General features: G+C 37.2%; 1 protein-coding gene across 3 annotated transcripts in view; it reads left to right on the top strand.

Annotated features, from left to right (window-relative positions):
* The window catches only part of KDM4C (lysine (K)-specific demethylase 4C), a 381,948-nt gene that overhangs the window by 262,821 nt on the left and 102,484 nt on the right, over positions 1-16,643 (top strand). The gene's annotated exons all lie outside the window — the stretch shown is intronic.

Below are 16,643 nucleotides of genomic sequence, written 5' to 3'. Positions count from 1 at the left end.
GCTGCTGCACCAGTTTCTTACGTTGCTCTTAAACTACCGCTTCCCTTCTCTAGTGCCTCACCAGGGCTCTGGCCACACCTGCAGAGACAGAGAGAGCACGAGTGAGAGATTGTTGTACACTGGGGTGCTTTAGCCCAAGGGATGGCAATAGGGCATCGAAAGTGCTGCTCGGGATGTATTCGAAGTGTTGAATTCCAAAGGATAACTTTTTAGTTTAGTTTTTTCATTTAGCTGTGTAAAAAGAGCTGCTTTCCCTTGGGGCAAGTTAGAGTTTTTCTGAATAAGTAATAAACAACAGTAGTAAAAGCTAGTAACTGCAAGAGGCTAATAGAATGACTGGTGAGTAAGCGTAAGTTTAAAATGTCTTCCAATATATGAAGGCTGTTTATTTTTAAAATGCTCATTATTAGCAGTCTTTCTAGAATATGAAATATTGGAATTTATGCAGAGATATTTGAATATTTTGGTAACTCTGTTGTTAGTCTTTTATTTATTCAGAGTTTCAGCCTACAACTTTTGAAAAGCTCCTCTGTTAAATTATTCGTGCAAAGAGAATTTTGTGGAGGATACAGGAAAGGATTTGTTTACTTGAGCAGATTTTTCCTCTTGTGTATAATGGCCAGTTTTTAAAAAATGATGACAAATGGAAAACAAGTCTTTTGGTGCTCTTCTGTGGATTTGTTGATCCCAAAATGTTGTGTGCTTCATGGAGATCCTTAGCTCATCCAGCCACCTTGCTTGGTAATGTCATGGGTGTGGCCTTTGTTCATCATACAATTAAATGGACAACAATGATGACATTAGACTTATTTTCAAGACATTTTGTTTTCTTGTATTTCTGTGTTCAATTTTAAATACTTTAATAATTAACTTTTAAAAACCTAAAACATTTTAATGAAAAATAAGTTTGGCTGTAGTGATCTCCATCCAATTAAATTTGTTCTTTCTTTCCTTTTCTTTAACAATATTTCACTTTTGTGTGGAGTAATTAAAGTAATTGCTGCCCAGCTAAAAAAATGCTACAGGTTGCTATCCAAAACTACCAGGTTGTTAAGTAGAGTCATCCTGTTACAGGGAAGAAATAAAAATGTTAATAAATCTTAAGAAATGAAAAGTTAGCTGAATGGGCTAAGGACTGTCATATCTTAAAATGTCCTTCCCTTACATTTTGTAATGAAATCTAAGATTTTTACGGTGATCTGCTTCCAAACCCTACCGCCTTCTTCCTTCTGTGTGATCATACTACAAAAACATCATTTGTTATCTCTAAAGTCCCATCCTTAATTCTCCTTCCTGATCATTTTTAAACTGTAGAAACAAAATAGGCCATTCTGTCTTAATGTGTGTTTTCCTAAAGGAAGAACCAATCCTAAAGGGAGAGCCAGTTTCCCTGTCCGCTTCAGCATTCTTCTGATATTTAATGCAGGTTTTATTTTACTTAGTATTTTTATTACCTGCGCGATAGAATAAATCGCTTTGCTTCTGAATGACTTCAGTGTATGGGAAAAGTAATCCTTAGGGCAAGTCCTATTACTGCAAACCCCTTCCCTGTGCCCTGCAGCACCTTCTCTGTTCACCAAAAGAATATACGAGGATTGGCACTTTGTAGTACAATAGGAGGCTACTGAGGACATTTCCTTCTTCCCATGTTTAAGTGTGGTTCAGGGATAGCCCCGTCTAGGGATTTGTGTGAAGTCACAGGTGATTGGTGTGCCTGAGGCACTTGGAGGACTTGAAAGAAAAGAATTGACCCCAGGTGGTATAGATTTCGAATTTATTCAGAATTTTTTCCTTTTCTTCTTTCTGTCTTGTTTTCTCTACTAGTATGATTCATTGGCCATAGTCATAACTGAATCTCTGGCAGAAGAGCAAAATTGTGCACAGACAAAAACAAAGAGACACCGAGATGTATAAAACACACATTAAGACAGAATGGCCTATTTTGTTTCTACAGTTTAAAAATGATCAGGAAGGAGAATTAAGGATGGGACTTTAGAGATAACAAATGATGTTTTTGTAGTATGATCACACAGAAGGAAGAAGGCGGTAGGGTTTGGAAGCAGATCACCGTAAAAATCTTAGCTTTCATTATAAAATGTAAGGGAAGGACATTTTAAAAATCTAGCAAAAGGAATAAAAATAAAATATGGATTTCTGGTAGTTGCTGTATGTTTACCATGAATGTTTATTGTATGCATTGATCATTTCCTGCAGCTTAAATTAATTAAAGATCTGTGGTATTTTTGTAAGTAAGCCAGCAAAGCAGGTCTGTGGGTTTTAAGAAATCTTAGGAAGTTGTAGCAGACCCTAAATGCAACCATTAGTTTTAAGTACTCTATTTGGAGGTAAAGTTTTCAAATAGGCCGTTGTATGAATATTTAAATATTAAATCACATCTTTCAATGCAGTGGATGTCTGTTTTGATTGCCGTCATTGCATAAAAAACTTGGCATTGAGACCAGCCTGGCCGACATGGTGAAACCCCATCTCTACTAAAAATACAAAAATTAGCCGGGTGTGCGTGGTACTTGCTTGTAGTCCCAGCTACTCGGGAGCCTGAGGCAGGAGAATTGCTTGAACCTGGGTGGCGGAGGTTGCAATGAACCGGTATCGTGCCGCTGCACTCCATCCTGGCGACAGAGCGAGAGTCCATCTCAAAAAACAAACAAACAAACAAAAACAAAAAACTTGGCATCGTTCATTGGTCACAAATGCATCTGTCCTCACAGTGGTGTAGCATGGTGCCTTTGGTTTCTGTATCTTTATTCCTTTCTAGGATTTTTACATTTGAAATCCTATTTCTACAAGCAAATAGAGGGATAAATGAATTTTGGAATAGCAGAATTTGTCCCTGGGCACTGGATGACCTCTGATTTGTATTTGACAAGTGCATGAAGCACAGGCACAAGTGTTCTCTGAATGAAGAACATTATTTTGAAAAGGAATTTACACTGCAATGAGGACTGAGCTACAAGCCTTTCAGTATCTGGCTGAGACCATACTATTCTGCTTAGAAGCCTCTGTACACTTTAAAATTTGTACCTGAAGGCAAATAATAGTGTACCTGAAAGCCAAAGATTATAGTTTTGAAAGGTACATCAATTCTGAAAATAGAGTAGTTTCACTGTGGTATTCCATCTCAAGAGTTGAATCAAGGGGGAAAAATACAATCACGCTTCCTGTTTCTTAGACGAAGGCGCATGTTCTCTTGCTAACTTGACTCATGTTATCAGATGTACTGAATACTAAAAATAGAATTATTGAGAGTTAAAGATAGGCTCTGCCTCTTGTGCTGTAAGATCACTCAGAGTTCTATTTAGTTAATGTTACAGCAATGTTCGTGAGCAACTTGGCTTTCTTTCTGAAGGAATCAAGGTTGTATTTGACAGGGCCTCTGTTAATGCATTTTAGGAAATATAAAGACATTGATTATCTTTCATCATGCTAAAAGAAAAGAAGTGGTGTTGTAAAGGCAATCAGAAAAAGTCATTATGTTCCACATTAACTCATGTACCAATTTATTCACAGGCTTAGGTATTTTTAAAGACAGAGAAGTTCTAAGAAAATAATAAACATTGACAATAATGAGAAAATTTATTGCTTAAACAGTGATCAGTAATGTTAATGTGCACAAAATGTGCTTTGAATAGTGAACTATTCTAAAGGAGGAGTAAGAGATACTATACTACAGATGAGATGGTTGTGGTATGGTATATGGTGTCCTATTATTTAATACAGCCAGTATAAAATTATACAACATCATTAAGATAATGTTCTTCAGAATTTCAACATACACATGTCTCCAACTTTGTAAGGTTTTTAAAGAAGTGTAGTGCAAAAAAAATAGTACATTAGTAGCTGTATAGTACTTAACTGTCAGAATGATTTGCTACAGGGACTAGATCCTGTTGCAAGCTGTCAAATTTGTATATTGCTGTAATACCAAACCATAAAATCTTTTGAGTAAAATGGAAAATGTCAGATGGGCATGACTACAAATAATATACTTTCTGAAGGCTGTAGATGTCTATAGGAGGAAATGTGTAAATGCATGAAATGTTATCTTGTTACTATGGATTTTTCTTTGTTGAGAGAAAAACTGTGAGGCAAAAGGAAATTGATTGGAGCCTTTAAATTTTCAGTTTTGAAGTCATTTTTTTCCTGAGGACTAATGTTAAAAACATTATTAGATAAGTAGAACTTCAGATAATTCATGATTAAAGAGTATTGTGAAAAAATAATCTTATTTTCTTACTTGCATTGCTGAATGGTCCAGTTTTTTCTGATCTTGTCTGTGTGAGTAGTGATTACTGATGGATCTTTTAATTGAGTGAGTGAGCCAGGTTGGAGTTTCAGAGACAGGGTCACTCCTTTCACTCTAGTACTGCCTGGGTCAATACCAACAAACACATGCCAAACTGAGGCAGCTGTTAGACAGCTCTAAACAATCTAGGGTTTTGCTTGGTCAACAGTGATTGAAAGCAGAGAGATTATAGTTTTGGAAAGGTACAGTCATTGTTGTATAACAATGAATTCATTATTCTTTGTTTTTCTGAGAAGAAGGGGTCAGGACTTAGTTACTTTTCTTTGTTTCATATTTTAATGTAAATTAGGTTATTCATTTCCTCAGAAGGGTGTGTTTTAAAAATCCACAAAAAAAGCTTTTTGTGTAAAGTGAGAACATTTTCATACTTGGAGTTATGATTTCACTGTGGTATGTTTTAGGTGTGGTCCCACAATTGAGTGAGGTCTTTAACATGAGCTCCTGGTTAGACACAGATACTAGGACTGTTTTAGCCAGCCATGGACTGGATTTATTGATCTCAATATCAAAGTTTCTCTGCTTTCATCTGTATCACACTTTAGATCACGTAATTATAAGAAGCCTCCCTTCGGTTTGAGATGGAGAGTGCAGGCTCTGGGTTAAGACTGCCTGAGCCTTGTATCCTCCACTTGGGCAACCTTGGCTATGCAGATTAACCCTCTGAAGCTCATGTATAAACTATGGTGGTTGTGAGGATGAAATGAAAACGTTAACAGTCTGACATATAGTTTGCACTCAAAGAACGTTAGCAGTATTAGCTATTATTCTCTTAAGTGATTTTTTTCCCCTTTATTTTTCTAACACTGTTAAGAACATAGCTGTATTTTAAACAGCCTCTGGGCAGTTTGTAAACTACAGGAATTTTCTTTGAATGGAGTCCCATTAAACTGGAGTGTTCTGTCATCTCCAAGGGAGCAGGGCATAGAAGGGCTCTTCTGCAAAAATCTGAGATTTCACCAACTTCCCCTGCAGTTATTGCTGAAAACCATATGATGAATAGGTTGATATTCTCTAAAACAGAAGTTCAGAAATACAGCTCTTGCTTCATGTTGAGCACGGAGATTGCACGTTGAAAAGCAATCTTGTTCAGGACAGTTTTGCTAAAAATTCCATTTCCTCGCATGGTGCAGCTGGGAGTCTTAAGCAGTTTGGGGCCTAGGGAATGACTGTGACCCATGAGTGCTGTTATTTACCAGGATACCCTCTCATCCATTTCTGGCTTTTTCTCTCTTCTTGTAGAGGAAATGAATTGGACAGTCTCTCAGAAGGAATTGGGATTCTTTGAAAGCACAGTGGCCAGCAGTCAGAAGAGTTCAGTCTCTGCTATGGTATCTTGGCTGGGCCATTTTGCCTTTGGGGGACAAATCACTGTTTGGAACAGAACTGTGGTTCTCAAAGTGTGATCAGCAGACTCTGTTTCCAAGCCCTTTTCAGACATCCTAAGGCATTTAATTTTAGACTAATGATGCAAGTGCAATGGCTGGTAAAGCTACTGATGTGGCAGTAAATAAGAAACAGCTCTCCTAGAAAAGGAGAAAAATGCCCCTCATTTGTAGTGTTTGCAGATTTCATTGGTTGAAATACTCTCACTATGTCCAGTTTCAAACTACCAACATGATGTGAGCCAGCTCTTAAAATTCTCGAAGATCTAGCAGTCACTCTCAGGAGCTTGTGCAAGCTTGCCGCAGCTCACTGTTGAAAATGGCTGGCACTTACCATACATCAAACCAGGGCATCAAATTGCACTAGTAACCATTGTATTCTCCAATGCCATGCACCTGGCATTTAAAAAAAAAAAAAAAAAAGGCCAGTTTCACTTAAGAAGGTCCTTGAAATTTAAAATGGTTAATTATATTAAGTCTCGATTCTTGAACATATGCCTTGTTTACATTCTGTGTGATACGATAGGAAATACACTTAGAAAGCACTTCCACTACCTGCTATAATATAGCATGGCCTTGAGGTAAAACATTTTAGTGATAGTTTGAGTTGCATGCTGTACTACCAGCTTTTTCATGCAACTTTTTTCTTTTTTCTTTTTTGCTATAATGAATGCCAAACAATAATTACTTTGATTTGTGTATTTGGCAGACATCTTCTAAAAAGTGAATGACGAAATTTGTTGCCTGTGACAGAATTTGAGCTTTCTACGTGAAAATTGGAATTTTAGAAAACTTGTATCCATCAATGTGATAATTTCCCAGTACTTATAGGCCTTTTAAATGAGATCAGTGGTGATATTAATTAATATAGAATTTGATATTTTGTAATGAAATATGCCAACATTTGGAAGATTGGTGTAATTCAGTGGGAGTATTTTCTATTTTTTGTTTGTTTTTGGAGCAGGGTCTTGCTCTGTCACTCAGGTGGGAGTGCAATGGTGCCATCATGGCTCATTGCAGCCTCTATCTCCTGGGATTAAGCGATCCTTCCACCTCATTTAAAACTTTTTTTTGGTAGAGATGAGGTCTCACTGTGTTGCCCAGGCTGGTCTCTAGCTCTTCTGGGCTCAAGCAGTCTTCCTGCCTTGACCTCCTGAGTAGCTGGGATTACAGGACTAAGCCACCGTGCCCAGCCATTGAGAGTATTTTCTAATTGACCAATGCATGATGTTACCAAATTATGCCTGGGTAAACTGTCTATTCCAAATGCCTGATAGATTAGTGGATTTTAAGCTACCATAGTATATACTATGAAAAGTTAATTACCTTTAGGAACTACCATTTAAGTTTTGTTGAAGTATCATGAAGAATGTCCATGATTATCTGGAAAGGTTATTAAAATACATCTCCTTTTCCAAGTATTTATGTGTGTGAAACCGCAGTCTTCATGTACTTAAACCAAACAACATATTACAACAGATCAAATGCTGAACCAGATATAGAAAATACTCTTTTCTATTAAACTAGGCAGAGATTGGCAAAAATTTGAAACAATGCCACTCTTCAAGCTGTTTTTTTTGTTTTAGGAAATACAGTTATTTTCATAAAAATACTTTATTACATAATGGGTTTGTTATTTTTAAATGAACTCATAAATATTTAAAATATTTTTCAGTTTTAATTTCTAATGTGAAAAGTATTGTTAGATAAAGCCCACATAAATCGAAGTTATTTATGGTCCTTAATAACATCTAAGAATATAAAGGAGTCCTGATACCAACAAGTTTGAAAACCACCGGAATAGAGAGGGAATCCCTTCATAATGCAGTTTCCTTTCTTCTTCACTCCAGTGTTCTCACATTCCTTGCAATGATTTTGTTTATTTATTATTTATGATATCTTGCAACTTTTCAGGTGGGAGGGAATCGTTCTGTCTTTCACCATTTTAGGCACATGGCCTTTGCTTTCTCTTGTTCCTTATTTTAATGTTGTTGTCATGTTTTTTTTCCTTCTTACTGGTAAGAACGTGGAGAACAGAGGAGAGGGACAGCAGTTGCATACTGTCTGTATACCTTGTTACATATTTCGGTTTACTGATTTCTATTGCTTCCTATGAATTTAATTTGAAACTGTTAACTGTTTTTCTCCCTCTCTCTTGACCCGGTAGCTCCTAGGATAGTAGCTGGTGAATAAATACTAATTCTATATCAGGGATGACATTTTAGCAGGATTTTTTTTTTTTTTTTTTTTTGAGGCATAGTCTTGCTTTGTTGCCAGACTGGAGTGCAGTGACTGATCTCGGCTCACTGCAACCTCCGCCTCCCGAGTTCAAGTGATTCTCCTGCCTCAGCCTCCTGAGTAGCTGAGACTACGGGTGCATACCATGACACCTGACTAATTTTTGTGTTTTTAGTAGAGACAGGGTTTCACCATGTTGGCCAGGATAGTCTCCTGACCTCATGATCTGCCCACTTCGGCTTCCCAAAGTGATGGGTTTACGGGTGTGAGCCACTGCACCTGGCCAGGATTTTATTTCTTAAAGGAGTAGACTTTTGATATAGCAGTTGTGTGGGCATGCATATTTGTTTTAGGTTGTTTAGAGATAGTTTAAGTTGTCAAGTCCTTCTACAGCTTATAATGTGAAAGACAGCTGTTCCTCTTCTCCTACTCTCCTTACTTCACTTTCCTCAAAGGAAACCACATTCAACTATCTTTGTCTGTCTATATCTCTCAATCCATCCTCTCATCCATCTCTTTATTGTCATTTGCCTCTAAAGAGCTAAATAATATGCGTATATTTACTTTGTTTTTTAGTCTCAAGCGTGACCTATGACCCCTCGTTTTGGAGAGGGGAAGATTTAGCTCAGTTTGCTTCGGTCAGTTGCACTGTAGAGATGTGCCCTTCTCCTCCCTCCGGTAGTGTTCCATGTATTTTACATACAGTGGTTGGATAGGTAGTTGAGGGTTTATGTTATTATTGCTTTGTAAACACAATTTGTTCATAGTTGAGCCATGCTATCTGAATAGAATACCATCTCCTCTCAAAGTATTCAGATACACCAGGATGCATATCAATTTCATGTCTTTTGAGAAACCTGTCCCAGAATCTTCTATCCTGTTACAGTCTTTGACTGCCTGTTGTCTACCTGATTTGGTGTTTATCTTCCATGAGGCTGTGCTTGGATGTCTGATAATCCTCAGTTGCTTGCCCATTTTTAATAACGGGATTGAATAGAAGCCCAGTGCTTCTAGGTTGAGCTTCTGAAGGATTGTGATCTGGCTGGGCGTTATATTGGGGAGATACTGGTCAGGTATCTCTAGAGAAGACTTCCAGTCTCCAGATTGAAGGGTAAAAGCCTGGCTGTGGGCACCTTAGAGCCCAATGAGGCAGGAGAGCAGGTGGTCTCGGTACTCCTTAGGGAGAAGTTCACTAAGTCTGCCTTTTTTCCTGTATCGACTCTGCCCTCAGCAATACCTCGTGTTCCAGAGACCTTCTCTTTTACTGGCTCTGAGAATAAACCTTCAGTTTTGTTTTTTTTTCCCCCCATTTTGTGGCAGTGGAGTTGCTTAGTTTCAGAGACTGAAGAAGGAATCTGGGAACCTAACCTCTTGTTCAGCAGGTTTCAGCCAGTTCTCTGTACTTTACCCCTCACCCTAATTTTAACACCTCCAGAGACACCTGGTATCACCAATATTTTTGGGAGGTCCTGGAGTATGAATGGTCTGGTTTTGGCTTTTTTATTTTGCCTTCTTAGTATGCAGCTTTCCCAGTTTTGCTGAAGTTGTCGCTTGTTTTACTTTCTAGCTTCCAAATTTTTCTTTTCTTTACTTTTTTTTGTTTGTTTGTGAGACAGGGCCTTGCTCTGTAGCCCAGGCTGGAGTGCAGTGGTGCAGTCATGGCTCACTGCAGCCTTTACCTCCTGGGCTCAAGTGATCCTGCCACTTCAGCCTTCTAAGTAGCTGGGAGTACAGGTTTGCACCACCATTTCCAGCTAATTTTTTATTTTTTTGTCGAGATAGGGTCTTGTCTTGTTGTCTAGGCTGCTCTCAAACTCCTGGGCTGAAGTGATCCTCCTGCCTTGGCCTCCCAAAGTGCTGGGATTATAGGCATGTTCCACCGTGCCCAGCCCTTTCTTTTTTCATCATTTGAACTTACACTTACATAATTATTCTCTTTACTGTTTTTAGGGAGTTTGTGGAAGGGGTGAAATTAGATTTGTGTGTTTAGTTTTGCCTTTTAACCCAGAAATTCCATGATGTGACCATTGATGTTTTTGATATGGGGAAACAGTGCTATTGCCTTCTTTTTTTCCACTTTGAGAAGGAATTGACTTCTGAAACTATTTAGAAATATAAACTAATTTTTCCCTTGTTTTAGGAGTAATAATAGAATATATGAAAATTATGGAAAACTAGACCTAAGAAGCACAAACTTTGTGAAACTCTTAATTAAATTTTTGTATAAATACCCTTTAATTTCTTAAAACTAGAGATAATGTTTCTGTTTATGTTTATGGATATAAATAATTATGGAAATGAAATAACCTTAGCAAAAAATGGAATTCACCATATATCTTTAGTAAAATAATATATCATAAACATGAGATTTTGGCAGTGTATATAAGAGCTAGTTTTGGGGACCAAAGTAGACAAAAAAATTTGAATTGCTTTCAGTTGTGGATTTAGCAAATTAAATTAACTGGAAATAATGCTTGCAACTGAACATTTTTGCTGTCTCAACATTTTGATGTCTAACAATTTATGGAAGATAGTAGCTTGACTGTGACCATCACTTCCCCATAAGAACAAAGCGGTGAATTCAGTGCCGATGGCTAATGACCAACAATTCCTTGCAGCATAAATTCCTGTCAGTTCTTGTTTGGTCTGTCAGGATCAGAGCAGATTAATGATTTTAAGGAGGGAGCAGAATTCCTGGTGGTTTCTCATTTGTTTATTCATTTGTTCAATAAATATTTATTGAGGACTTACTATGTAGTTAGGTGATAAAGTTACTTGCTTTCTGGTGTTAACAGTATTACCAAGTAATGGAAGTTCTTGAAAGTTAAACAGACAGTTGTACAGCAGTGTGGAAGGTTTTATTATTGTAAAAATGCAAAATGTAGTGAAGGACCTTACTAGATTTGGGCATGAGAGTTGGCAGTGTAAGACTGTAGAAAAACTTTCTGGAAGAAACAGTGCCTAATAATGGCTACTCTGAGCCCTGGAGAGCTGGCTGGGAGGGAGGGTTCAGAAGAATGAACTGCATGCTTTGTGGCCTGGCAGTGGAGAGAACTGTAAGGTCTAGGAACTGAAATTTCAGTAGAGCTGGAGCATGAAGCATGAAGTGGGAGCTCTGAGTCTTGAGAGGTTCTAGGAAGCCTCCGGTCTTTTGGAGCTGTGCTGTCTGTGTGGTGACCACTGGCTGCTTATAGCTACCCTGCACTTGGAATGTGGCAGTGTTACTGGAACTGAATTTCAAATTGTATTTAACTTTAAATTTGCTATGTGTAAAATCTGAAGCAGCTACTTTTAAAAACTGAAGCACTTTAAATAAAACTATAGTTTTGGTAGGCCTACCTTTCACATGTAACCACCCTTAAACATTTAACATGCAAATTGTGATACGTTGTAAGTGTAAATACACAGCAGATTTCAAAGACTTAGTATGAAAAAAGATGTAAAATATCTCACTGATTATTTTTATATTGTCAACATATTTTAGATTTATAAGATTAAAGTAAAATATATTACTAAAATCACTTTCACTTTTTTCTTAAAAGTTTTAAAATGGGGCTCCTAGAAAAATTTTAAAAGATACATATGTGGGATATGGTGGCTCACCATGGTGGCAGCCAGGTCAGTTTCAATAATCAGGTGAAAGGTGATTTTAGCATGAACCTAGGTTGGAGAGAAGTGGTCAGGCTTGGTGAATACTCAGACTCGTTATGGAGCATGACAGAATAAAGCCAAGGTCCTGGCATAAACAGCTGGGTGATTGGTCCTGCCATGTGCAAGGCTTCTCAATACTGGGAGAGGCGTAGGGTTTAGTGGGAGGAAGTACATATTGGACTTTCTTAATTTGGGGTCCTTGTAGACCATCTGGGTGTGGCTCAGAAGAGCGGTATGCTAGGGGGTTAGAATCTTACTGCTTCTAGGTATGTAGTTATTTAACAGAGTGCTCTTAGATTAATAGGAACTGAAGGTATGTGATGTTCAGTTATTATTATCAGGGCACAGTGAACAACTGTCTTCTTCTAGGTGTCCATTTGGCCAGTGATGATAATGTATCTATCAACCCATTCTCCTTTTGAAATAGAATAATCAAGTGAGACAATGTGAGTTCTGGAAGTCTCATGTATATTCTCTCTTAGAATAAAGGGATTTAAATAAATTGAGAACAAACACAAGACCAGAAGGAAGTCCAGTGTTCTAGTGAAAGATAAATGTGTCCTACAGTCAATCAAAACATAATCTAACACTGGGATATTGTTGCCAAGATGTGTGGCCACCTATGAAAGGGAATTTGCATTAAGAACTACACAGATTTTTCTGAAACCCATGAAAATGAATTTATTTCGGAATCCCTTTTAGTTTTAATTTGAAGTCTTCTTTTTACTAATAATTTTCTGAAATGAAACTTCCTTTAGAACAAAATTTTAAACTGTGGACTTTTTTTGCTGTTGGGAGTATAAAATATATTCCATCTTTCTTTAGTAATAAAATGTTTTACTTAAATAAATGGAAAAAGTAGTCAAATAAATTGACTATGTTTCATTACAGAAATAGTGTTTAGGTTAATTAAAACTTTCAAATTTTTTTTTCCTAGAGCCATCTGTTGCTTATAATTGAATTTAGAAAGTCATCAGTTTTAAACATTTATTTGCTTTGGACAAAGCAAAAAAGTATGGTCATGAAATATTTTTACTTAATAGCAGACATATTTCAGCAAAAAGAATCATGAGGTTCTGGCAAAGGTATAATTTTAATAGACTAATGAGCTTTCTGACCAGAGCTGACTGAGCCTCATCTGATTTTTACAATGATGAATCGACTATGTCAAAATTTGCCATGTAGTCTAGTGAAATATTTTACTGTGAAAGTTTAATTCTCATTTTTTATTTATGAAAGCAATGGTAGTGTCACAGTAGCTTATAATATGCTGGCCATTTGATATGATTTATTTTAATAAGTGTCACTTGTTGATGCGTTTAGTGATTGTTGACCCATATTTAATTCTAAGAACTCTAAGTAGTGTGAAATGTAATAAGTCAGTGACTGTAGTTTGAAAAAGCAAAAGACAAAAGATTGTGATCCACAGGTCTTTTCCTAGCTTTCATGATGTCACAGTTCTGTATTTGATACCTATTGCTTTGAGGACAATGGAGGGGTAACAGCTTAAAAAAAAAAAAGAAACACTGTAATTGAGATCCACATAAAAAGATTTCTGTCACAAAGCATGTATTTGAAATATAATAAAATCATCTGCATTACATCAGTTGGGGATTCCAGCTTGTCATCATTTCAATGGTTTTGAGAAAAATTATAGACTAAAGAGCACTTTTTTCTTTCATTCATTTATCAGTTTTTTATTTAATAAATACATGCAGAGATAATCACAGTGGCTTGCATTCGATGATGGGGGCATAAGATGGACAGGTCATCCCTCTTGTGGGATTTACATTCCGGAAGGATGTATGGTATCCCCCTCTCCACCCCGCAAAGGATTTAGATAAAGATTTTGCAGAGCTTTCAAGGATGTCATTTGTTCTTTTGGTAGTTTTGGAAGGTACAAGAGAAGGGCTGGAATAAAGCCCTTTTTCTCAGGTATTTCTTTACAGAGATGTAATAAGCATTTCTGTTTCCTAATGACAGGATATTTATGTAGCATAGGTCATTTAAGTAAATATACTCTTCCACATAGCAATAGTGTATATTTTTCAGCTACGATGGAATTATTTTAAGATCATTTTAGAAATGACAATAAACATCTGTTAAAAAAATCAAAATTTTAATTTTTATGGTGGTATTTATTAACATAAAATTTTAAATTATTCAGAGCTCAGAGGAAAATGAAGTATCCGTGAGTCATGAAACACTATTCATTGTAGTACTGCTCCAAATACTATAATGTCTTGGAGTTGTTTTTTGTAAAGAATTCAGAGATTATATTGTTGTTGTTACTTGTTTTATTATACACAGTAAAAGGCATAAACTGAGTACTGCTGCAGATATTTGCTTTAAAATTTCTCTAGGAAGAAGCCATCCAGAGATAATTATCTTTTGATATTATCTTCTTCTTACGTTTCTCAAAGCAATTCGTAAATATTTTTTGTATAATAATGTGAACATTACAGAACTTTTTATTTGGCAGGTCAACTTACAAACAAGAGGGAATCAGTGACCCAAATATTTTTTGGAAACAACAAGGAAATTTGTATATTTCTCTAAGAATCCTATTTTTCATAATTAGAAAATGAAGGAACCAGCAACACAAAATCACTCCTTTTCCTGGCAGTTCTAGCACTTAATATATATGCATTTTCAGGCTTCTCAATTTAGCAGGGCAATCACCATTTAATTTCAAAACTCCATTTATCTTAGTGATAGCCTTTGAACTATTGACTCTCTTTTTCCTGTGTATGACAGTAGTATCATTTTTGTGCTTCTCGCCTCAGGCTGATATGGGGGACCCCTTCTTCCCATAGCTGTGGTGCATAACATAACCACAACGTACATTCTGCCTAGATAAAGCACAACAGTGTTTTTTAACTTCAGCTTGCTGTACATGTGGCAGGTGACAGCCCACCTGCATTGGGGAAAGCAAACAAGCAAGCAAGATGTGTTTGTCCTGAATCACATTCTATTTCTCTGAGAGACGTTCCACTTAAATGACAGACCAAGCTCAGAGTTTAGGTTATCAGCCTGAGACATACAAGATGCAGGGCATCTCCAAAGGAGATAAGGCTCAGTTGCACTGTTAACTGTGACTTGCTTATTTGAGGTTAGAATTCAAATATATAGATCATATAAGACTCTTGGTCTTTATTTTTCTATTTTATTTTCAAAGGCCTATTGTTTTAGTTACAAAAGTAACGTGTTTATCTTCAAAATATTTTTAAAAACCAAAGTGTATAAAATCCAAAATGAAAGTTGTCTTTAGCTCCATGCCACTCCACAGAAGAAGTGATCATCGTTAACGTATTGGAGTAATGCTTTTTCACTTTTTTTTTTTTTTTTTTTTTTGAGACAGAGTCTCACTCTGTTGCCCAGGCTGGAGTGCAGTGGCGCGATCTCAGCTCACTGCAAGCTCTGCCTCTTGGGTTCATGCCATTCTCCACCTCAGCCTCTGGAGTAGCTGGGACTACAGGCGCCCGCCACCACACCCGGCTAATTTTTTTGTATTTTTAGCAGAGACGGGGTTTCTCCAGGTTAGCCAGATGGTCTCGATCTCCTGATCTCGTGATCCACCCGCCTCAGCCTTCCAAAGTGCTGGGATTACAGGCATGAGCCACTGCGCCCAGCGGAGTTTTGACTTTTTTCTATGGAGAAAATAACTTGGAAGGATGGAGCATTTTACCATGCTGTGTTAGATTTAGTAATGTTTAAATAGCATACTATATTGGTCTGATACTCTGACACATACATGTGAATCTGTTTTATAAAAATAATCAACTTTTTCTTAAGGATAGTTGTATTTTTCCTCCCTTGGTCTTACTGTAAACCCATTAGCCTCATGACATTTGACATACATTTGCTTATTTCCCTCACTTAGAAGTTTTCCAGGCTGCATTTCAAAGCTTTTATGTATACAATTTAATCACCCGAATTTTACTAAAGGTGGTGCCAATGGATCTTCAGGTGTATGATTTGCTGTAAAGTATAAAAGCATTTGAATGTAATAATAACGGTTATAAGCCTTGGAGTCAGACAACCTGGGTTCACATCTCAACTCTGCCACATGCTAATTATTTCAGAACGCGCTGGCTGTCTTGAAACTTTGTCCCTGATTTTCCTGACAGCTCCATGTTGTGTTCCTTGGCTTTGCTGGCTCCTTTTCCTCTGTCTATTTCATACATGTTTATGATGCCCTTTCTGTTTTTTTTTTTTTCTTTTGAGATGGAGTTTTGCTCTTGTCACCCAGACTGGAGTGCGATGGTGCAATCTCGGCTCACTGCACCCTCCTTCTCCCAGGTTCAAGCAATTGTTCCTGCCTCAGTCTTCTGAGTAGCTGGGATTATGGGCATATGCCACCACACCCAGCTAATTTTTGTGTTTTTAGTAGAGATGGGGTTTCACCATGTTGGCCAGGCTGGTCTCGAACTCCTGACCTTAGGTAGTCGTCTCAGCCTCCCAAAGTGCTAGGATTACAGGCATGAGTCACTGCACCCAGCCTATGATGCCCTGCTTTCTATCTGAACCTTTCTTCTCACTCTTTACATCCTTAGTGGAGCATATGTAGAATCAGAATCACCATCATAGTAGCTTTTAACATAGTTCTGAGTGTCAAATAAGATTCAGCACAGAGTACTCCACCAGTGCCTGGCCATATAAGTGCTCAATAAATGTTCCTTCTTATTGTTATTATGATATATTATGTTACTAATACCATTACAACAGTGAAATGATGTTAAAATAACATAATGATGAATATATAGTCTACATTTTATAAATAAATGATACTAAGGTTGTTTTAAAGTTAGCGTTTGTCACGTGCAACACATTTTTTCATACATAGAATATTACAAATACTTAATTGCCAGGAAAGTTTGTACATGTTTATGTAACTTTTTAAACAAACTTTAAATTTTAGGCCAGGTATATGGGAGGATTGCTTGAGCCTAGGAGCTCTAGGTTACAGTGAGCCATGATTGCACCACTGCACTCCACCCTAGGCTACAGAGCAAGACCCTGTGTCTAAAAGCAAAACAAAACAAAAC

The sequence above is a fragment of the Colobus angolensis genome, unplaced genomic scaffold, assembly GCF_000951035.1.
Source record: "Colobus angolensis palliatus isolate OR3802 unplaced genomic scaffold, Cang.pa_1.0 Scaffold162, whole genome shotgun sequence".
NCBI classification, from domain to species: domain Eukaryota; kingdom Metazoa; phylum Chordata; class Mammalia; order Primates; family Cercopithecidae; genus Colobus; species Colobus angolensis.
This window is presented reverse-complemented; position numbering and strand designations above follow the sequence as displayed.